Genomic DNA, 24,897 nt, shown 5'->3' with positions numbered 1-24,897 from the left:
TGTGCTTGTCTTCTTGTTGCATCTTTCAATTTTTCCATCATTATGTGGGTCATCTCAATTTCCTCTGTGCTGAGGAAAAGCATTCTCATGATGAGAATGAGGTTTAGCAATATGCTTATCTCTACGTTTTACTGTTGGCAATGGACAGCTGCTACCAGGTATAAGCATCTTTTGTGGCTTTGGCCTGCTGGCTGGGAATTGCAGTGTGTGCACAGTTGTTGCATTGTTCACCTGCTGTACTGCCGTCAGAGCTGGAGGTTGAGGTTCATCAGACTGTTGGACACTCTCTTTTATATCCTCCACTGGAGTCATCGTAGTTGCCTCCTGGGTGATTGATTGGTCTCACCATTGTAGGGTTTTCAGCACCTGTAACAAGATGGACAACCCTGCTCCACAAAGAGAGAAGACAGCTCAGAGCTGAAGTCCCAGTCAGGATACTCTTTTTTTTGTTTGAGTACTCAGGAATTTGCTGTTCTGTATGATTAACGACAGTAGTTGTCTTGACATCTTCTGCTATTTTGAGGAGGTCCAGGGCTACGCAGGCATCTCTACTCAAGGGGGAGAAAGGCTGGTAACGAGCTCGAAGATTTGTTTTCTGCCATGACTTGTTGGTTCCAGGATCATGCCTTTGCCTGGAAGTCAGATTCCCTTGGGCCCTTAGAGTGGTGTGTCTGTTGTCCAAAGCCAGAGGTCTTTTATCCATGGTTCTTTGTCCAACAGGATTGACTCCTGTATCTAATTTAAAATTTGTAAAATGTCCATTGACTGAAATGCCCACATTCCAAAATGAGAAATCAAGATCTTTGACTTCACCCAAGAAGCATGGATGAATGTTTTCCAAGCTTGGAGTCTGGACCACATGGATAATCATTGGGCCTTCTGTGCATTTCAGAGTTTTTGCCTTGCACAGTTTGCTGGGGTATCCAAACTTGTTGCACTGGAATCATTGGGCTGACATCACAGGACATTGACCTCGCCTGTGTGGGCGCTTCTCTCCATGTCGTTGGTATGGTCGCTTTGCTGGCCAGTTCAGGTGTTGCTTTCCCTGACTTAAGAGTGTCCCTGTGTCTTTGTTGCTTAAGTAGCTGGACTATGGGTTGGCCTTTGAGCCACGACTTATTCCCATCCCTTAAAATGGTCCTGTGCTGCTCAAAGAGCTCAGACTGGCTAACCATCTGGTTTGCTTTTCTAGAGTTAGATCTCCCTTTGCTTGCAGGAGGTCAAAGAGTGCATCATCCACTACTCCTATCACTATTCTGTCTCTGATGAGTTCTGATTTTAAATCTCCATACTTGCAACCTTCTGCCGTCCTGTACAGGTCATTGAAGAATGAGTCAACCAACTCTCCTAGCTGTTGGACTCACTTATTGAATTTAGCTCTTTCGAGTATTTTATTGCTTCTTAGATTAAAATAAATGTCAAATGATTTTAGTACCACTTTGAATTTTGCGGACGATTCATTAATTCCCTGTCTTGCTATAATGTCACCAGCAATCTGGCCTACTGAATGAAGCAGTGTGATCACCTGCACTTCTTCTGATGTTACATTTAAACCTGAGGTAATATTGTAACATAAGAATCCTTCCCAAAGTCTGCAATTTTCTGAGTGATCTGGGCCTTGGATTTGTCCAAATTGACTTGGAAGTATGAAATTCTGATCCATGTTCAAAATTTTTCAAGTGAAAATTCTGCTTTAAGACCTGTCTGAATTTTGAGATAGCATCGCTGTTCACCTGGAGACAAAAGAATTTTCCAAGCTTGCCAGTTTTGGCAGACTCTGCTATAGTTTGAAAATGTTTTCAATAATGGCTGCCTGGAACAGCTACCTGCAGAGTTCGCTTGCTCAGTGTTTATGTTTGAAGTTCTGAATTCACCAAATCTGGCTTTTGCTTTCTCTCAGCTGAGTTTGGAAGTTGTGATTCTCCCGGATTATTTAATTAATTATTTTTCAAGCTAGACCCCATTCTGACTCGGGGATAAGGTTTTAGTCCTGAGTTTTTTTTCAAACTGCACTTCTGACTCTGATTTATTTAAATATTTCTCAGGACTTTCTGCAGCCTAGAATTTTAAACGATATTTAGCACTCCAGGATTTGAAGCTGGACTTCGAAAGGAGTTGCAATGCAGTTTTCTGCTGCAGCAAGGAATTATAAATCTCTGCCTTCTTCTTCCAAGCCTTTCTTTGGAACTTGTTTGAATTTTTCTCAGTCTTCCAGCATTTCGGGTTGTCTCTGCATTTTAGCGCAGTTTTATGTTTTTTTTCCAAGAATTGCCTCCATGCTGTAGGGTGTTGATTACAGTTCGGAAGGTCTGAAGAAGTCTTTGCAGCCATACATAGGTTAATTAAGTCCTTATTGACTCTTAGAACCATTTACAAATATACAGTAAAGGGTAGAAGCTAGGGCTGTCTCCATGCTTGTTGGTACATACGGCTCTGTCCAACACCACACTGACTCTTAGGTGCAGGTCATGTGTTCTCTTATATCACTGTGTAGGCAGTGCTATACTCAGTCCCACAGTAACCCTATATGTGCCAGACATTTAGAAAACAGCAGGGAGCACTTCTGCCTCTCACCTTCCACGTCCATGAAAAATGATTCAACCTAAGCTTCATCTTCTAAATGTGTGAATCCTTCCTAAATGTGCATGCCTAGTCATTGCTGTGGTAATAGTTTGAGCTGAGAAAGCATGACATCATTCCTTGTATCTTGAATACCTTCAATAAAAAGGAAAGGCACATTATAACTTCATATTATTGATGTGCATCCATTAACACATGCAAAATAATAAAGTAAAATACCACCTATACCAATTGAGGCACATTCCTTTTCTTTAACTTGCACTTCACAGTGGCATGAGCTGCCTCTTTCAATAAGGCCCATTAATTTGCCCTAGATTTTGTGGTAATGACAGTGAAACTGTTTGTGTTCACCATTATCATCAACTGAAAATGGCAGCAACCCAGTCCACACATATGCAGAATAATGTGGAGATCCAGAAATTGCTGTCAGAGATTCTACACTTCCTCAGGGAGTGCATTATTAAGGCAACTGCAAACTGCAATCAATTGAAAATCAATTGAATTGACAAGAATTTCCTCTCCTACACTGCTACTCTCATGTATAAACCATTGAAAAAATTTACACTTTTGTTAGTGAGGTGTAGGTGGGTTTTCAATGGCATTCTAATTTCATAATTACTGCTGTACATCTTCAATGGCCCTGAGAAGTTAATTTTATATCCATGGAATACCACTTTTTCCCATCATATATAATTCCCCATTTATAAATAATAAATAAAAGTTTGTTTCTTTATTTTAGATTCTATCTTAATCCAATTATAATTTATTTTGCATTCTGAAAATTTAAATTGAAAGTGAAGGATATTAAGTACTTTTAACTTCCTGGTTTGCTGTGTGTAAAAATAGTTCAATATGATTGGCTGCTTACCTGCTTGCTTCACCACTGCTATATGCCAAGATGTCCTTTTGACTTGGCGCCAGATTTAACTGCTGTCAGGAAAGGGGAAGGCTTGCCACAGAGATAACTGCAGCTTTGTGGGCAGTTTTCTTTGAGGTCAGCGATGAGCACCAGTGCTTCACTGCTGACTTCAAAACCTGTGCCAATATTGTTGAATCGGTGTAAAGGATTTGACTTGAATCCCTCCAGTTGTCCGTCTTTTGTGCTTTTGGTGTACTTTCCTTTTCCTGTCAAGAGAAATAAAATTGAATTGAAGGAGCAGGTTTTGGAACAATATATTTTGGATGCAATATAGCTTTAGGGCCCTATAGTTATGTGTCTTACTTACTGAATGAGAGGTAACTGAGAGCATGTTAATTATCAATTGCATATGTAAATTGTTAACATGCTTTGTCTTCAATCTTCCCCCAATGCATTGTTCTATGCTATCCTCTTCTGGCCTGCCTTATTAACTTTCAGCCATCAGTTTTTATTTTCCTTTGTGTTGCAATTGTAGCAGGTTACTGAATCATTTTGACTTATAGAACCCCTATTTCTGATGCTTATTGATATTACTAGCTTTCTGTATATGTAACAGCTTCACTGTATGGAAGTCTATGGGCTGGATTTTGCCGTTGGCGAGCAGGGGGTGGGGCCCACTCACCGACTGCAAAATGACACGGGATGACGGGGGGAACCCCTGACATCATCCCGCCCCATTTAAATTTTCAGGAAGGTGGGGGCACAGCGAGATCAGCTGTCTGCCCACCAACCTGTCAATGGCTAATTGAGGCCATTGACAGGATAATTAAAACAATTAAAGGCCCTGTCCATCCATCCTTAAGGCTGGCAGGGAGGCCAGGAGCCCCAGAGGGCTTCTGAAAAAACATGAAACCTCTTCCACCGGCGGGATGAGGTTTCATGTAGGGTTTAAAAAAGTTTATTAAAGTTTCAGTGAAATTTGTTAACATGTCCCATCTCATGTGACATTGTCACATGAGGGGAAATGTTAAGGATTTTATTATTTTTCTATTTTTAAAGTTTATACAGCTGTCAGCGATCTCCCTGAGGCAGCACTTAGCCTCAGGGAGATGTGCCCTCTTTTGTGCACATGCGTGAAAGAGCGCACTCTCACATTTGGGGAATCCCCTCCCCCCCCACCCGCATAGGAAACGCATAGCACTTCCCGGCAGACATCACGTTGGGTGGGCCTTAATTGGCCCACCCACTTAAAATGGCGGCAGGGCCTGCTTCTCTGTCGGGAATCGGCTCCCTGCCCGCCCGACAGGCAGAAAATTCTGCCCATGGTCACTGTCAATCTTCAACTTAGTGCTTTTCTTTAAGTCTGACACTATCTTCCAGATATTTTATTTAGCTTCTCCATGCTGCTTTCAGGGAGTTGACCTCTCATACTTGCTTCATTTTCCTTGCATTACCTCGGTGATCTCTGCACGGTCCAGAACACATCCATGTTCCCTAATGCCATTATCTACACATAATTACAATTGAATCTAGTTTATTATTTTTTGTGTCTATGCTATGCACAGTTGGGCTGGTCCCCAGATTAAAATTTTAGCTGTAGGAGTTCCTCAGCTAGTTTTAAAAATCACTTTTTGCAAATGCATTCAGACTGAACACTCAACTGTGCATTTTTAATGTACACAGAACAAAGGAGGATTCAGTAGGTCTTTAAAAAAAAAGCAAAGTTAACAAACTAACTCCCAAATTAGACAAAGTCTGTGTATTGAGAGAAATGTCATCCTCATAGTTAACTAAGATTCAGGAGGAGGTGAGGGAAAAATAGAGCAAGTGAGAGAAAGCAATACGGATAGAGAGACAGGTTATAATTGGTCTGATCACATTCCTGCATTATTTTGTGTCTGTTACAGATAATCGCAAAATCAGAAAGGGGTAGAGATACATCACGTTTAAAAGGAAATAAATGGAAGTAACACCACCTCTTTGATGCAGTTTTTCATTGTCCTCATTGACAGGACTGCAGTGTGACTAACATGAAAGCTGTCATGTTCAACTAAATTTAGGAGGTGTCTCACCATAATAGCTCAAGTTAAATTAATTCAATTCAGACTTCTGGAGGACTTGAGTAATTTTGGAGATTGAAATTACATCAACCAAACAATTAAAATGTTATTATAAGTGACTTAGACTATTAAACAATAATACAACAGAAAACCTCTGATTTGTGTAATCGCGCTCCTCACCCAGAGCCTGGATCAGTGGTGGGTGCAGCAGCTAACTATTTTGCATATCATTTAAGGCTTTACATAAAAAACATATCAGATTTTGATATTTTCTCTGTAGTCTTTCAAATCAACGTCTTCCATATGTCACATAGCCTTCCTCTGGCAAGTCAGCAAACGTTTAACTTCTATTTCTCATTGTACGCACTTCACTTTCACATTCTGCTCTCAAACTGCTCATTCTAAGTAATCACAGGGTTGAAACATTCAGCTCCATAGTATTCAGTACAATTGTGCTCATGCTTAATCATAGAACCATAGAAAAGTTACAGCGCGTCATGTTTGCTCTGGCCACAAAAGAACAAATATAAAACTAGTCGCCTATTATAATCCCACCTTCCAGCACCTGGTCCATAGCCTTGCCAGCTTACAGCACTTCAGGTGTAGATCCAGATACCTTTCAAATGAGTTGAGGGTTTCTGCCTCCACCACAAAACCAGGCAGTGAATTCCAAACACTCACCACCTGCTGGGTGAAGACGTTTTTCCTCATGTCCCCTCTAATCCTTCTACCAATCACCTTAAATCTGTGTCCCCTGGTAATTGAGCTCTCACTAGGGGAAACCGGGCTTTCCTGTCTACTCTATCTAGGCCCCTCATAATCTTGTACATCTCAATCAGTTTATCCCTCAGCCTCCTCTGTTCCAAGGAAAACAATACCAGTCTATCCAATCTTTCCTCATAGTTGCAATTTTCAAGACCTGGCAACATTCTTGTAAATCTCCTCTGTACTCTCTCCAGAGAAATTATGTCCTTCCTGTAATGTGGTGACCAAAACTGTACACAAAATTACAGCTGTGGCCTAACCACCATTTTCTACAGTTCCAGCATTACATCCCTGTTTTTGTATTCTACACCTCATCCAATAAAGGAAAACATTCCATATGCTTTCTTTACCACCTTATCCTGCCACCTTCACTGACTTGTGGAGATGCACTTCAAGGTCTCTCACTTCCTCTAACCCTCTCAATATCCTTCTGTTTATTGTGTACCCCATGGATTTGTTTGCCCTCCCGAAATGCATTACCTCACACTTCTCTGGATTGAGTTCCATTTGTCACTTTTCTTGTCACTCAACCAACTATCAATAACATTCTGGAGTTGACAGCTATCCTCTTCACAATCAACTACATGACCAATTTTTGTGTCATCTGCAAATTTCCCAATCACGCCTCCAACATTTAAGTCCAAATCATTATTATATACCACAAACAGCAAGGGAGCCAACACTGAGCCCCATGGATCAATACTAGAAACTGTTTTCCATTCGCAAAAACATCCGTCAACCATTAGTAATTAACTAAAAGTTGCCGTTTGGGTTGGAAGAAGGTGAGTTTTAGGCCAGCTTTAAAACAGGGTTTATACAGGCTCTGCTTGCAGCTATAACTAGTTAATTAGATAACTGGCTTAAACAGGTTTCCAGAGGCTAGATTCAGAGAGTATAAAAAGAGGACATCTTACAGTGCTGACTTTGGGCTGCATTAGAGTGCTTAAGTTGGAGTTTGGTGACTGAGGGAGTTTGCTGAGGAGGGAATGAGGTGACCCTTTGAGTACTGTGAGTACGGTCAGGTAAGTATTTACTAATTTTATCGCTTATAGTTTTTAAGCTCTTATCTTGTGGTTCATCATTTGCAAGGGCTATATTGTGTAACAATGAGGAGCAGGGAAGAAAGGCCCTAGAGTAATTGATATTATTTGATATTAAATATCTTCCAAAAGGTTTAATTTAATTTAAAGGGGTAAGTCAAGGCATGAGAGCTCAAAGCCATGGTGTGCTCCTCCTGCTCTATGTGGGAAGCAAGGAACATTTTCTATGCCCGGGGCCAGCATGTGTGCGGAGTGTCTCCAGCTGCAGCTCCTGGAAGCCCGGCTTCGGAGCTGTAGCGGTGACTGGGGACACTGTGGAGCACCCGAGAGGTGGAGAGTATTGTGGATAGCATATATAGAGAGATGGTCACACCACAGGCTAAGAGTCCACAGGCAGGAAGGGTATGGGTGACCACCAGGCAGAGCAAGAGGACTAGGCATGCAGTGCAGGAATCTCCTGTGGCTATTCCTGCAAAACAGATATGCCACTTGGATACTGTTGGGGGGAATGGTCTCTCAGGGGAAAGCAGTAACAGCCAATATATTGTACTATTGTTGGCTCTGCTGCACAGGGGAGGAGTAAAAAGTGTGGAAATGCAATAGTTATAGGGGATTCAATCGTATGGGGAATAGATAGGTTTTTCTGTGGCCGCAAACGAGACTCCAGGATGGTATGTTGCCTCCCTGGTGCTAGGGTCTAGGATGACTCAGAGCTGCAGCAGAACATTCTGAAGGAAGAAGGTGAACAGCCAGTGGTCATGATACACATTGGTACAAACGACATAGGTGAAAAAAGGGATGAGGTCCTAAAGGCAGAATAAGGGGAGTTCGGAAGTAAGTTGAAAAGTAGGGCCTCAAAGATAGTGATCTCAGGATTACTACCAGTGCCACATGCTAGTCAGAGTAGAAATTGCAAGATATAGCGGATGAATACGTGGCTGAAGAGATGGTGTGAGGGGGATGGTTGCAGATTCCTGGGGCATTGGGACTGGTTCTGGGGGAGGTGGGACCTGAACAAACTGGACGGGTTACACTTGGACAGGACTGAGGCTAATGTCCTAGGGGGAATATTTGCTTGCATGGTTGGGGAGGGTTTAAACTAAAAGGCAGGGGGATGGGAACCTATGCAAGAAGCCAGAGGAGGGGGAATCAAGGACAAGAACAAAAGACAGAAAGGGGAATAAGAAAAGTGATAGGCAGAGAAATCAAGGGCAATAATCAAACAGGGCCTCAGTGAAAATTAATGGGAAAGGGACAAGTAATGTTAAAAAGGCAAACCTTAAGGCTTTGTGCCTTAACGCGAGGAACATTTGCAATAAAGTGGATGACTTAACCGTGCAAATAGATGTAAACAGGTATGATATATTCGGGATTATGGAGGCATGGTTGCAGGGTGACCAGGGATGGGAACTGAACATCCAGGGGTATTCAGTATTTAGGAAGGACAGACAAAAAGGAAAAGGTGGTGGAGTTGCATTGCTGGTTAAAGCAGAAATTAACGCAATAGTGAGGAAAGATATTAGCTTTGACGATGTGGAATCATAAGTATTCTAAATCTAGCTGTATTATGGTCACTATCTCCACTGCTACCCACTTGCTCAGCTTCATTTCCTCAGACTAAATCTAGAATTGTGCTCCCTCTCACTGGGCTTGTTCTACCCTGGCTAAAATAGTTCTCTTGAATATAGTTCAAGAATTTTGTGCCCCCTGTGCCTTTCACACTGTTAATAATCCAGTTGATATTAGGGCAGTTGAAATCCCTAACTACTTTTGCTTTGCTCTTTATTTTGCGCTCAGAAATTTGCCTACAAATTTACACTGCACTAAAATCACTAAGTTTATTTTATAATATAGCCCTATGGTGCTTAATCTTCAATGGGTACAGGGTGAATTGGAGCGGAGCCATTTGTTTCACACTGAGTTAAAAAGCCAGCACCTACTTTGTTACTTTAGAGGATGGCTTGAAATGTGTGAGCTAAGCTACTGGTCCATTTCTATCTCAGTCACAAGTATACCAGATATCTCAGACCACCATGGCGGTTCCTAAATCAAAAAAATCCATAGGCCTGGTTTTAAGTGGTGGCAAGTGGATCAATAATGAATACCCTAAAGTATGAGTGTGAGGCCCAAAGCAATTTTACTGCCTGCGCCTGTTTCTAGCTGTGTATGATTGAGGGGCTGTCACCCAACTGAATTGGAAATCAGACAACGTACCCACATGACACATACAAACTCCAACAGACATTCTGGAAGCTATTTAAAACATTTTTACTTGAATAATGCTGGAAACTATTATGACAGTATAGATGAGCTGGATTGTTATCTCTCCGATACCTAGTCTCCCCTCCCCACCACCAACTGTCCATTTTCTGATGTTGCCATATGTAGAGTTCAATGATTTAATTGATCTGTGTTTGATTATGCTAGTCTGTTCACTGATCTATGTTCACTGTGCCTAATTGTTTAATGGAGCAATTGAGTAGAGCTAATAAGAGCTAAAGTACTTTCTGGCCTGGTCTGTTTGCCAAGCCATTGGCTAATATTGACATCAATAGTTTGATCTGCAATGTTGGTGCTGTTGGGGGTGCGCCAGCTGCTATAGCAGCTGTTTCCACTGCTGCCCCTGTTGCTGCTGAAGAGAAAAAGGAAGAGAAGAAATAGGAGGAATCTGAAGAGTCTGATGATGACATGGGCTTTGGTCTCTTTGATTAAATGTACCATGCAACATGATTTTTACAATTAAAATATATAAAGAGAAGCTTCCAGGGAAAGACCTGTGAAGTCTGAACTTTGGGTATATGTGGAGACATCTTGTAATTGCTGCAATGTTTTAAAGTATGGTAAATAAACTTGTTGTAGACTTAGAACTAGTGTCATCTCTGCATTGTAAATCAAAAAAACAGTAAACTTTTTGTTTTTATTTGTTTATGGGATATGGGTGTCACTGGCTAGGCCAGCATTTATTGTCTATCCCTAATTGCCCTTGGGAAGGTGCTGGTGCGCAGCCTTCTTGAACCGCTGCAGTCCTTGTGGTGTAGATACACCCACAGTGCTGTTAGGGACAGAGTTCCAGGATTTTGACCCAGCGTCAGTGAGGGAATGACAATATATTTTCCAAGTCTGGATGGTGTGTGACTTGAAGGGGAACTTCCAGGTAGTGGTCTTCCCATGCATTTGCTGCCCTTGTACTTCTAGATGGTGGTGGTCGTGAGTTTGGAAAGTGCACTCAAAGGAGGCTTGGTGAGTTTCTGCAGTGCATTTTGTAGATGATACACACTGCTGCCACTGTGCATCGGTGGTGGAGGGAGTGAATGTTTGTAGATGAGGTGCCAATCAAGTGGGCTGTTTTGTCCTGGATGGTGTCACGCTTCTTGAGCTGCACTCATTCAGTCAAGTTGAGAGTATTCCATTATACTCCTGACTTGTGCTTTGTAGATGGTGGACAGCCTTTGGGGAGTCAGGAGGTGAGTTACTTGCTGCATGACTCCAAATCTCTGGCATGCTGTTGTAGCCACAGTATTTATATGGCTAATCTAGTTCAGTTTCTCGTCAATGGTAGCCCCCAGGATATGGATCGTGGGGGATTCAGTGATGGTAATGCCATTGAACGTCAAGGACCATTACAAAACACTGTAGAGGATCTCATGGAAATAGTCATGACAAGGAGGAAGATACTGTTCCCAACAGCTGCAGGAGTCTCCCCAATACCACTATTAAGGATACCTGAACAGAAGTGGCTTCCAGTCGGTTCTACCAGCAGCACCCCACACTCCCACTCCCACAACCCCTCCCCAACTCCTGCCAGACCTGAGTTCAATATAGAAAGAGGTTCAATTACTTCACAAGAACATCCAGGGCGAGTAGAGGTCTTCACCTCTCCAGCAATCATAGAATGATAGAACACAGAAGGAGGTTATTCAGCCAATTGTGCCTGTACCAGTAGTCTTTTCACCCCTCTCCACCATCCCATAATTCTTTTCTCTCCATCCCTTGGTATACAACCACAAGGACACACCCTTTTTCATTCTACTTTTTTTGGAACTGAGGAGGCTGAGGGTAGATTTAATTGTGTTATATAAAATTATGAGGAGCCTAGGCACAATGAATAGGAAACACCAATTTCTGTTAGCAGAGAGGTCAATACCAGGGACATAGTTTTAAAATAATTGGCAAAAGGATTAGCGGGAGTTGGGGCATAATTTTTTTTACCGAAGGTCTTTGGGGTCTGGAGCTCACTGCCTAAAAAGGTGGAAGAGACCCTCAGCCCATTTAAAAAATCACTTGGTTATGGCCTTGAAATGCTGTAACATTCAGGATACGGACCAAGAATTGGAAATTGGGATTTGACTGAGGTAGCTCTTTTTTAGCTGGCATGGAAACGATGAGTCGAATGGCCTCCTTCTGTGCAATAAATGTTTCTATGTATCAACATGTGTTCTGTGAGAACCCCATCTGCCAGCGGCTGGCATCTCTGCCTCCTTTGAAAAGGCACTGCTAAAATGACAACAGACAGGAACATGGTGGAAACACAGTGATAGTTGCTTTACCAACATTTTAACCAACCATCTGCCCTGTACCCATCCACTGAGGAGGGTAAAAATTAGGGCTCATGAGTTCAAACATTGTTTGGACATGTTATTGTTTTCAATTAGTTCTAGTCCATGTTTAGGATGATCTTCAAAACTCCAATTAAATATGGGAACAATAGCAGTTAGTGAAAGGTTACTTTACATCAATTGTTACAGTTTAGACTTTTAAAGCACCATGCCTGTTCAAAATTCTGTTAATTATTCTTTTGGGTAGATTAAATTCATAATGAACTGAAATATGTTTCTTTCATTTTCCGTCCTTACATAAATGGAGGTGGTGTCACCAAGTGTAACAAATTCAGTTGGACTGTAGTGAATTCTACTCTAGATTTTCTGCAAGATTCTCACTATGTCTTCAGTTTATCAGATAAGAGAAAGTATTACACACTAAACCAGATTTCTACAGGCTACAACAATGATGTTTCAGTAGTGTATTGAAATAAATCTATTACATGTATAATGTAAAACATAAGGCATTCATTTTTAAAAGTATACATTGCTACAGTGTGAGAATTTTGCCTATTTGGCTTAGGGAAGATTTGGGTTAATTTATATTTTAAAAATTAATCTTAAGTTAAAGTCAGTGTACAAGAGATAAACTCCCCATAAGACACAATTTGAGAATGTGAGAATATTTGAGAATGTGAATCTAGTAGATTAGAACAAAGTGGCTTAACAATACACTTTGCCATTCTGTTTAGCATCTTCTTAAGCTGAGAAAACAGGGCTTTTCATCACATTTCAGAGAGAAATTGGATAGCATTAGTGCGGCGACTGTTCAGTGAGGTCAGCAGGAATCTTAAATGGCCAAACAATGTGCTCCAATGGTGTTCATCGTGAGGGAGGATGTGTAATCATAGTTTTGATTGACAGTGCAAATAACCAATCCTTGAAGCAGAGAGTTGAGGAAGGAGTGGGGGGTATTGCAGCAGTCTCAGAGGTCACTTTCTCTGGGTAGAAAAGAAGCTAGGTTGCTCATATTTGAATTTGAGACAAAGGACTCTTCATCCCTAAGGTTGGTGCCAGCTAGTTTCACAGGTTGTTATTTAGTAAAGTGTTAACAGGGTGCAGTGGATTCTTTGTTAGTTCAATGTTATGAAGCTTGATGTGAAATAGGCTGTTTAACGATATATATTGTAAAAGAAAGCAGTTTCTCAGTTGCAATTAAACTTGTCTCATTAGCGTGCTCATGAGCCTACCTTCCAGGAAGTAACAGCAATGCACATGAGACACAAGCAAGATTGTAGCATCTAGAAAATGCAATGAGAGGCCTTATTGTTACAGCAGCGCCCTTCCTATACCCCCCTCCCCCCACCCCACCCCAGATCACACTATCACGTGAATAAATATTGGGCAGTAAAGGTATCTCCTGATTGTAGGGGATGTGGGACCCACTTACCAGAGCGTCCAGTTATACGAAATCTGAGACTATCATGCAGACCCACAATTTATAACCTGCACGCACTTTGGCCACTAAGAGCACCAGTTGCTTTCTGTCTCCTGTACTGGAAGTGTCTCATGGAATAAATCAGTATCATGCTGTATTCCCTGAGTGGGGAGTTTGATACTAAATATATAGTGTGTACATGGAGCTAGGTGTAATGGCCTGTGTTTAACCCGGAGTTGAGTTATATTTGGGGTGAGAGGTTAGGGCTACATTGTGAGATTGGAAATCCTGGATGAATAGGTTTCCTAAATATCCTGTAGAATTTAACTTCAGAGCTCCTTTAGGTTCCTGCTAACAGGTAGCCTGATTGAGAGGTTGGATAACTTTTGGGTGGGAAGCCTTCTCCACAGGTGCCAAAGCCTACAAGAACAGATAGTGCCTTGAGGGAGTGAGACAGATCGTGGCGGGAGGCACCAGTTATGGGGTGGTTTGGATGGTGTTCCAGTGGCTTTGCTTTGTGGTGGGGGTGGAGATTGGGCTGCTGTAGGATTGGTCTGTGGGAGATAGGTCCGATTGTGTATGAGATTCCATGGGTCCTGCATGTCAGGTGGTTATTGCAGTGTGGGGTAAAGCAGACAGATCACAGAGGGAGATTATTAGGAAGCTTATCGGGCCTAGAGATTCAGTCCTGCTCCTCCTGACCTGCAAGCAGTGCTGTAAAGATGCTTGCCTCCTGGATTCTGCCCCTCCTGACACCTTTAAGCTGCCGGCTTTCTTAAGGCCCAGGAAACGCGGCCTCTGTGGTCAAAAGAATGATCATTAAGATGAAAGACATGTAGCCTTGAATATTTAAATGAGCAACCGACTTCCTGCGAGTGGTCAGCCACCCCTTTTCTAGCCTCTGTTAAAACCAGAAGTGGGTGGGTTTGAAGTGAGTTTGGTTCCTGTTCTTTTCATTTTAACCCTGACATAGGCCTATATTCACTCTTTTCTGGGAGTTAAGATCCAGCCTAATGTCTCTGGCAGATGTCTCTGAATTTGAGTGATTTTGTTTGAGATTATAATTAATTCAGGAATTAGATTCTGTTTAGGTGGACAATTTATTTCAACTGGACAAGTCAGGGAGGAAAACGATCACACTTCCAAGTTTACATAGGGCAGAAGCTTCTGTTCGGTGAGCGGGGGCAGGGCCCGCTCGCCGACACGTAAAATGACGCGTAAGATGCCGTGTGTCCCGACATCACCTTGTGTCATTTACATTCTCAGGTTGGCCTATTAGGGCCATTAAAAAACTAACTGAAACTATTAATGGACCTGCCCGTCCAACCTTAAGGTTGGCGGGCAGGCTGGGAGCCCTGGCGCGCTTCAGGAAAAGCATGGGATGAGGTTTCATGAGGGATTTTAAAATTTCAGAATGTGTTAAAATAAAAGTTATGGACATGTCCCAACTCATGTGACAGTGTCATGTGACAATGGGACTTGGTACAAGTTCGGCTATGGACAGCACAGTTTTAGATGACCTCAAGTTTATAAAGAGTGCAAGATGGGAGGCAGTCCAGCCTCTGGAGCTAACCGAGTCATGGAAGAGGGTGTTTGTAGCAAATAAGTTAAAATTGGGATGATTATTTGACATTCCTGGTTTCATCCTGTACCCAATAAACCACAACATCCAATCAAATGCTTTATAAAGACCCCAACATTAACTTCAATCAGGCTTGCCAAACAGCACTGAAATCTGCAGCAGAGTGCAAATTTATTTTTAAGGAGACTTTTAATTTTAAAATTTCAGAATGTGTTAAAATAAAAGTTATGGACATGTCCCAACTCGTGACAGTGTCATGTGACAATGGGAAAACATCAATGCAGTGCTGGGGCAAGGGTTCCAGGGCTAGGGGAGGGCAAGGCAGCTCAGACTGATGGAAGTGCACAAGCACATGACAGTAGGGGGCACGGTGGAAGGTGAGGGAAGTGGCCACGCATTTGGAAAAGCTTGTCAAAAGTGAGCATTCTGAGAACGTTCAGCAGCAGCCGTCTTGACATGCTTGGAGTCGGGCCTCTGAATCATTTCTACCTACTCAAGCAAGGCGAAAGCATGAATGTGCCACCAAATGCTCCAGAACTTTTCACCCCTCAGGCACAGAGTGCAAATTAAGGTGCGTTTTAGGGGCTGCAAAATGTTTTCCTCATCTTTATTTTAACTTTCAAGTCTGAGCCGATCTCCCTGAGGCAGCACTTTGCCTTAGGGAGATCTGTGCGCTCTTTCATGTGCATGCGCTAAACAGCGCACTCCCAGCTCAGAGAATCCTCCCCCCAACCCCGCCAGCACAGGGAGCCCATAGCGCTTCCTGGCGCACGTCACGCTGGCGGGTTTTAATTGCCTGCCAACGTAAAATGGCAGCGCACCCCTGACTGGGGGATGCCGATCAGGAACCCACCTGCCTGCACCCGCTTCCACACATCCCCTCCAACAGGGGGAAAATATTGCCCATAAGGTCAGAACTAGGTTGGATGTTTCGCAGTAGTTCTTTTCCGATTTTAAAAAAAAGTGTTCCTGTGCAACAGGTTTCAACTCATAGAGTAAACAATGAATCACTGTTCACCTATAATATTGACTCTGACACATATCATTACTACAGCTGTGACAAGGAATACCCATTACACATATGACTCACAACATTCTTCCGCAACCTCACTATGGCTGAATAGCACAGGTTTAATCTAACATAGGGGAACACTGGCATCATTGTTGGCTTCAGCAACCTGATGGTGTGCTTAGTCTTCAGGTGACTGCAGAGGTCTGAAGACTCCAAATGGTTCGTCTCACAAAGCCTCTCATGTAGTAGTGTGCTGCATCCTGTACAACAGTGCCATAATGAGAGGTTTGCACTTGGCAAGGCACAGTAGCATCCTCATCAGATTCACTATGGTCTCCCAGGAGATTGCACATCCTCACTTGAGTCTGGAGTGTCTGCATTGTGGTGCATAAGGCATCCTGACTGAGTAGGAGGGATTACTGGACCAGGAGTTGGTCCCCTACTGTGCAACATTTGTGTGTGTGCACATGGATGTAGACACAATCAGATTCCTTTAACATTGTGTTCTCTCTTGCTGCACACAATCACTTCACAGCATTCATAATGAAGTGTTTACTGTCAAAGATGTATAAGTTGCTTCAAAAGATTATGTCCAAAACTCAAGGCCACAGCTTGCAGTACTCTCCTTCCCACACCTGGGGGCAGTATAACTAGGGCATTCCTCTTTCTGCCAGATTCCCACCTGATCCTGTAGTGGGTATTTTAAAATAATTTTTTAAAAAATTGTGAGGTCCACAGAATTGTTGGTAACAGCAGCATGATAACTATGTTGTGAGGGCAATTGGAACAAGCCTGTATGATGTACGTATTATCTACATTGCTGGAGAGCGTCTACGTACTGCAGCCTGCTGAGTGCATACAAGACAGTGATGTCTGTATCTGAACATGTCCTGTGAAACTCAATTGCAGCAAGCTGTGGTACAGCAGTAAACAGTACGAGTAGGACTGATTCACTGGAGTTATTTTCTTGTGTTTGCAGTACAGTACTTCTGAATGCTGCACTTTTATTAGTTCTAAATTCTAAAGATAAATTTATTCACTCTTAGAGAGTCTAACAGAAAATGCTAAAGGAGCTGGATCATTGTTACGAAGTACAGCTTTAAAAGGGACTTTAAAAGTAACTCTCAATGGAACCTGTTTTAAGGCAACAGATATCGGTCTAAGTTTAACCATATAGCAATCCACATTCATCTGTCTATTTAATATTTTATTATATAACAGCATATCCACACACTTCTGATGCACCACATTCCAGTGCTGCATACATCTCTTCACTGTTGCACCAAAATGTTATCTCACAGAAAAAAATCCTAAGAACACAATCCCAGAGACAAGAGGGCAGAATTTTAATGTCAATGTTAGGGCTGCAATAGAGTTGGTAAGGCATGGAATCTCCCAATGCTGGCCAGCATAGCGGTTCCCTAGTGGGTAGCTTATTAACTCAATTAACAGACTAATTAAGCTGATTGATCAGAGGTCAACTGGAATTTTTCAGCTGGCCTGCAGGTTTCTCACAACATCAGGAGCCTGGCAGATGCCTGGAGGTGGCTTCCCGGCAGCGAACCAGGGCACCATCACTCCCGGATCAATTTGAGGCCCCACTACCTACTCCTCAATCCCCCTGCAGCTGCCTTATCTACCTGGCTACAGCAACAGGTCACCCAGTGTAAAGGTTATCCCACCGTAGTGGTGGTCTGGCTGCAGTAGTCATTTCTTGTCTTCATACTTGTAAAAAGTACTGAGAGAGCACCTCAAGATGGAGGTGCTGTCTCTCACCCTTACAGCATGTCGCAGCTCCTTCTGTGCTCTCCAACTTTGAGAGACTGTCTGCCATCTTTAGTTGGATGGTGAATAGCCTTCTGGCCAACCCTCCAAAAATCGTTGTCGAGTGACTGCTCATGACGCAGCGTGGGGTTGGGACCTGGATTTGATTGCTATGTTGGGGACCTGCCCCAAATGGAAAATCATGGTCATATTATGGTTGATTTTCTGCTCCACGTTGTTTTGGCTCTTGTCAATTTTCTGCTGCAAGGCTCGTCAATAGTGCAACAAAAAGAAAGAAAAGAAAGACTTGCATTTATATAGCGCTTTCATGGCCATGGATGCCCCAAAGTGCTTCACACAGCTAATGTTGTACTTTTGAAATGTATTTGAAATAGTGACTTCAAAATAATGTCATGGCATCTTTTACATGAACCTAAGAGGGCAGATGGGGCCTCAGTGCAATGGGAATAAGGGGCAAGCCATTTAGGATTGAGATAAGGAGGAATTTCATCACTCCAGGTAGTGAATCTTTGGAACTGTCTACCCAAGAGGGCTGTAGTTGTTCAGTTATTAAGTATGTTCAAGACAGAGATCAATAGATTTCTAGATACTAATGACATCAGGCGATATGACGATAGTGCAGGAAAATGGCGTTGAGATAGATGATCAGCCAATTCTAGTTAAATGGTGGAGAAGGCTTGGGGGGCTGAATGGGTCTACACCTGCTCCTATGTCTTATCCAGAAGATGGCATCTCTGTCAGGTCAGTACAGCATTGGAATGTCAGCCTTGATTCTTGCGCTCAAATCCTGGAGTAAGACTTGAACAGATAGCACTCTCGCCTCCAGGAGGTTATCAACTGAGCCAAGCTGATTAAAAGCTACAACTTGACATTATATAGCACTTCTAACATATAAGATCCAATGGTGGAGAAATTTTGAAGAGTGACCAAAAGCTTGTGTTTTTGTAGGGTTGAAGGGTTGTGTTTTATAGAGGGAAATGGAATAGCGGAAGGGTTTTGGGAGGGAATTCTGAATCAAGGTGTCTTGCTGGCTGGAGGTACACCAATTGAATGGAAAGGGAGAAGGTGGGGGATGAACATGACACTCGAGCAGTGGGTTAGAGAGTTCAGGAGGCTTTGTAGGACTGTAGGAGCTCATCAAGCCAGAGAGGTAACACAAAGAAGCAATTTAAACACAAGGATAAACGTTTTAAATTGGAGGCATTAGGGGAGATCAGGAGTTCATGTCAGTCATCAAGGAAAGGGGTAATGGGTGAGCTGGACCTGATGAGGATAATATAGTTTAGATGTTTTGGATGAGCTGAAGTTTATGCATGGTGGAGGACGGTAGGTCGCCCAGTAAAGGACATGATCAAGATGTAGATGAGAGTATCAACTGAGGTGGGCTGAAGCAAGGTGGAAATGGGTGATGGGAGCATTGGTAATAGAGATGATATTTGACTGGATATCATTTCAATCTATGTATCAGGTGACCTGTCAAACTGCCATGGAAAGTACCTCTTCCTAGCTAACAGTTATGATCTCAACTTTCTGTCCTTGCTCACTTGTTAAATGTGTGTTACCGGTGAAAACCTGTGATTAAGTACTTGAACTGGTTCATGAGCTGCATGAGCCCTGTGATGCTGAGCCTTCAGAATGACTCAGCTGCTCTGAAAATTTGCCTTTGGCCGCCTCTTCTGACATCTCCTGCATTCTTAGAAGCCCTTTTGGAGATAAGTAGTCCTGGTAAGATGAGAATATGTTGCAAGTTATCAATATAAAATTTTCACTTGGAGTTGAACCTTTAAGTCAGAAAGACTGATTACAGTATGATATGTGGATGATTTTTATATAATTGTCTTTCCCGTGGACTGGGGGATCCCTGACTCCCCATCTCTGACACCAGGGTGCTGAAACTCCATTGATTTCTATTGCTTCATCCCATGCTCTTGTCAATTTGAAATCTGTGGCATATCATCTCTAGTTCTCTCCCCGTATCTACTGTTTGGTGCTCTCTTCTCCTGCAAGGAGGTAAAAATGAGACCTATGAGTTAGTGCATTGGTGTGTGTTCAGCTAATGGATGGAGTGCATTTTTGAGGCATAGGCATGAAATTCCAGAAGAATAACTGTGTGTCAGTGGTGGATGGATAGATAGGGATGTGAGGAATGGCACAGAAAGAGAAGGATTGTGCAACTGCGAGATAAATAGGTGTGAGGAATGATGTACAGGAGTGGGCTTGAGAAGTCAGTGTGTATGGGGAATGGGGTGTTCCACAGAGCAAGATGTTAAGTCAATGTGCACTTTACTTTCCTGACATGGTTAGGTATTTAGGTCCTATACTGAACCTAGCAGGGGTCAATTAACTCAGTTGGCTAGATGGCTAAAGTGTGATGCAGAATGATGCCAATGGCGGGTTCAATACCCATACCAGCTCTGGTATTTCATGGTGGTCTTGTCCAAGCTTGAGGACTTGCCAAAATTGTTCATCTCTAATGGAGAGCAATACCTATGGTCCTTTGGGACTCTGGATAAGAAAATGATGATGATACTGAATCTAAGAGTGTGGTATCATGCTCCTCCAGCTGATCATTTTGCCAAACTCTAACCGTGTTTTCATGAACTCTGATAGAGGTTTCCTCCTTCCATTACCAGGGAATAGTATCGCTCCCCTATCCCTCACAGTCTCAAGAAGCACATCAAGGGAACCACCAGACACCTTTGAGTGCCTGGACTCCATTTCGAGACTTTCTCTTCTCTACCAGCTCACATCAACTCCTCTGGCTTCCATCTTTGGATTAGCCTTTTGATGCAGGAGTTGAGATTAAGTTTTGCAGATCCATACCATGTCCATGCCACAGACTGGATGGAAACCTAAAAGTAAAATGATAATGAGGCCACTCCCTTTAAAAAACAGCTACTGACAGATGTGCTGAACTACATTTCCAGTGCACTATTAGATCCCTCCTCTCCAAATGCATTTAATATTGGAGTCCTAGCCTCTGCTTTAAAGAATAAAGTTATTATTTTTGATAATTTATTGAGACACGGTCTTACTGATGTAACCGGGTTAACATTTAATGTAATTTTTCTGCATTAGATTGAGGCTCAGCAGCAGTGGGGGAACAGTGCACAGATAAGACCTAGGTTTTCACAGCTAGGTCAGAATTTAATGTTGGTGATGAGGGCTGGAGAACAAGTGGGAGCCCAGCATTTCTTCTGTTGCCCAAGGCCCACCAGAAATAAGTGCCCATTAGGCTCTTAATTGGCCAGTGTTGGGCCCATTTGGACCCTAAGTGGGTGGAAATCCAGCCACTGGAGGCCAGCAGTTTTTCATTACCTGTCGTTGCCACTGGGAACGGAGGTTGCTGCCAGTATTGTGCCCAGGGGGAGTCCTAGGATCGCTGAGGGACCCAGACCACAGGTGAGTGAGGGCGGGATGGGATTGCTGGCTTAAGTGGTGGAGGGTTGGGGCTATGGGGTAGGCTAGTGGGGTAGGGTCAGAAAAAAGCGTAAGGGGGCTCTCAGTGCCCCCCTTCCCCCATTTCCCAATGCTCAGTCCCTGAATCAGGCATGGAATGCTTTGAACGAGAAACTTCCTGGAAGCCCAAAAAGCAAACACGACAAAGTAGTTTTTCAGGCTTCCTGCATGGTGAGCCCACCACCCAGCAGCCCCCCACCACCCGCGTGGCCACTCTGCTGCCTGCCGCTGGATGGAATACCAGTGTAGGCAGGGATGAGGCCCTTAAGAGGGCATTGATTAAGCACCTTAGGGCTTCAACTAGCATCTAGGCAGGAAGCTCATTCATGAGCCCTCCCTTCCCAGACTTAATTGGGCGGAGGCAGCAACGCAGTGTGTCCCCACTCCGCATCCTCCTTCCTTAATAAACACTCCCCTGCCACCAAACTAGCCTTGGGAAGGATGGGGGTGGTTTTAAATTCCACCCCTAGTGTCACAAATCCCTGGTTTATCACAGGTACTATGATGATTTATAGTGATTTCATGTTTGACATCAACTAGGAGAAAGATTGCAGATGGACTATTTTATGGATCCACAACAGCTTTGTAGATGCAAGACATTAGACAAATGCAATAAAATGGAAGTACCAGTTGCATCAAATGCAAGGTACAGGAACAATGCAATAGGACTGGAGATGTGCAGCAGCAGTGGTGCAGAAAGTAAAGCACTGAAATTCAAGGACAGAGGCTTTCAGCTATCTTAAATTGCTTCTTAGTAATAGTTGAAGAAAAGAAAGCTCCTGTCATAACCGCTGTCTCCACAGCAAACACCCACACAAAATTATGCACTTTTGTGGTATCTATGATTCCTTTGTGTGTGTGTGTGAGTAAGTAATATATTTCATTGACAAATACAAACAGCATCACAAACCTGGCTGCAGTTTCTTTTTTGAACTGGTGTGTGGTCTCGTAGCCTGCCTCCCTGATTTCACAAAGACCAATGTGGCTTTAGATACCATTTAACATAGTGAGTTTCGTGATTCCATGGTTTGTGTTTTTGCTGCTAAATTGTATTTATTTTCCTTTCGTAAAGGAAAAGAAGTTGTGTACAGAGATCTCAGACTCCTTATGAAATACACTTCATGCTTTGATATGCTGGATCAATGGGACTGTCTCACTAATCCTCTGTTTCTGTTCTTTCACTGCAGTGTAGCAAGAAAATAGAAACAAGCAATAACAACAAGAAATCCCATGTTTATAGATTTTTTTTTTACTATGAAGCATCACTTTCCAAACCAGAAGGAAGCCTCACCGTTGAAGTCTAATTGTTGAGGAACATTGGTGTCAGTTTCAGCCAACCTTGCTGATTTGATCTCCCTGGAAAGTCAGAGGCACAATAATACAATATGAAATGAAACTTTTATCAACTATCTACTCATTCATAACTTAATGTTAATACTGCTCCATTTTACAATGTATCATTTGTAATATTGATATTAGATAAACAAATCTGAATTACAGCTCTCACTCTTTATAATCAAAAAGTCATGGGATAGATTTTAGAGTTACCACCTGGCATGAGACTGGCATTACGCATCAGCCATCTCTTATATAAACCACCCATTTTCATTTTATTTTTATTTTAACAAAAATTAATATCAGTTTCTACAATGGATGGGGTGGTGAGGGGGTAAGTGGTGGTGGTGGAGCTATTGCTGATCCACAAGTTCAGATTTATACAGTAGTTGAAATAGTCATTCTGATATTTCATCCCCTTCAATAATAAACTTAAGTAGTCATCCCTTCTACAAGCAAACAATCAGCGCCCAGCAGTGGCACAGGGTTGGGGTAATTAGAAGGGTGCCTTAATTCTTAAGAGAGACATACTCGTACTTATATGTACTGGTCTCTGAAGTCTAAATTTTCTGATTGACTTTACTTTTACAAGTGGTAAATGATTTATCATCAACATTAAGATGATATGATTGGAAAACCGAGGCTGCAGGTTCTAATCTATTGCTGTATCCACAAAAATGAATGGTTTCTCTGGTTCTCAAACATACTCAAAAGTGTTCTCTTTCCCTCTGGTTTAAATTATGTTACCTATGAACAATACCAAGACTGTGCGGTACCTCATTGTTCATTGTTGAAATCAAGCTAACTTTAATGTTAATTTTATTCTACAGGAATTGATAGGAACATATGGCATGCTGTTATAGTGAATGAAGTACACAGAATCGACTTCTGTTGAAAACATTTGCACATATTATACTGTTTATCATTGCAGCACCTTCTTAAGCTATCTGGCTCTAGCTCACACTCTCTTTGAGTACTTGGTGCATCAATCACCTTACTGACTGCATAATGAAATCAAGGCTGGATTTATCATAAATGGAATGAATCTATCCTAAAATGTAGGATGGGTGTTTGTAATTACACTGCTGTTACTTGACAATGTATATTGTGAGGTACAGATTTGTTTTTCCAGAGCTGTAGAATTTGGAAAATTAAAACAGTAGTCAAGGGCCTTTGAAGTAACTATTGTTCCCCCCAGTTTTCATTTTTTAAAAACATTTTCTCACTACCTGCATGTTGTACACAATTACTGATAGTCCTCATATACTAACAACACATGTATGAATTGTCTATACATTCATCATTGACATATAGTTTATTTTCAGATTATTCATTCCATAATGCTAATATTTCTATACTGTTTTGCCATGGCATTTCTTGACCATTTCCCCGTCAATCTTATCTTATGTAAGCCTGTTCTCCATTTTGTCATTCCAAAAGACAGCACAGGACTTTTTATGAGGATTTGAACCCATTTCCAAACAGCTTAGTGCCAGCTTTCTGATCAGCATTGATGCCGCAGTTTATTCATTTTCTCTTCTGCACTCCCTCACTTTATGTTCTGATCATTATAGGACATGATCACTGCTGCATTTTAAAAAAGAATACTTGTGGCATTGTTGGTTGAAAACAATCTTGAGATGCCTTTGGTAAGCTTTTGAAAACAGTGTATAATTCTGAATGATAAATAGAGATGATATGTAATGATAAACTGTTTACGTAAAAGAATATGTTGGAATTTGGAATGGCTGAGCATAACTGTACTTCATACAAAAGTGTTTTTGGCAAAAGGCATGCTGCTGACCACAAGCATACTACAGCATCTATATTATATATCTTATTGAAACTGTCTTCCTTCTTAATAGGCACAAAAAATCATTAGCATGCAAAATAATTGTGTTACTGAAGAAGTTGCAATTCAGTTCAACTCTGTTTAAAATTAGGAACGTAAGTCATTCAGTCCCTTGAGATCATTCTTCCGTTCAGTGAGGTTATGGCTGATATGTGAGCTCAGTTCATATACCCACATTTGTTCCATATCCCTTAATACCTTTGTTAACAGAAACCTATCAACATCAGCTTGAAAATTAGCAATTGGTCAGGCATCAATTGCTGTTTATTGAAAAGAGTTGCAAACTTTTACCACCTTTTGCATGTGGAAAGAATGTTTCCTACCTTCAATCCTGAAAGGTCTTGCTCTAATTTTTAGCCTATGTCTCTAGTCCTAGATTCGCAACCTGTAGACATATGGTAGATAGAAAGAAACTGAGTTCCCCTTAATATCTTGAAAACTGCAACCAGATGCCAGCTTCTAAATTATAATTTATGTAACATCTCCTCATAATGTAGCTCTTGAAGTCCAGGCATTCTAGTAACTCCACACTGCATTCCCTAAGACCAAAAAAACCCTTCCCAATGTGTGGTGCCCAGAACTGCTGCAGGCG

Source organism: Carcharodon carcharias, chromosome 9 (assembly GCF_017639515.1).
Source record: "Carcharodon carcharias isolate sCarCar2 chromosome 9, sCarCar2.pri, whole genome shotgun sequence".
Lineage (NCBI taxonomy): Eukaryota > Metazoa > Chordata > Chondrichthyes > Lamniformes > Lamnidae > Carcharodon > Carcharodon carcharias.
The sequence above is the reverse complement of the archived record's forward strand: the minus strand, read 5'-3'. Positions refer to the sequence as shown.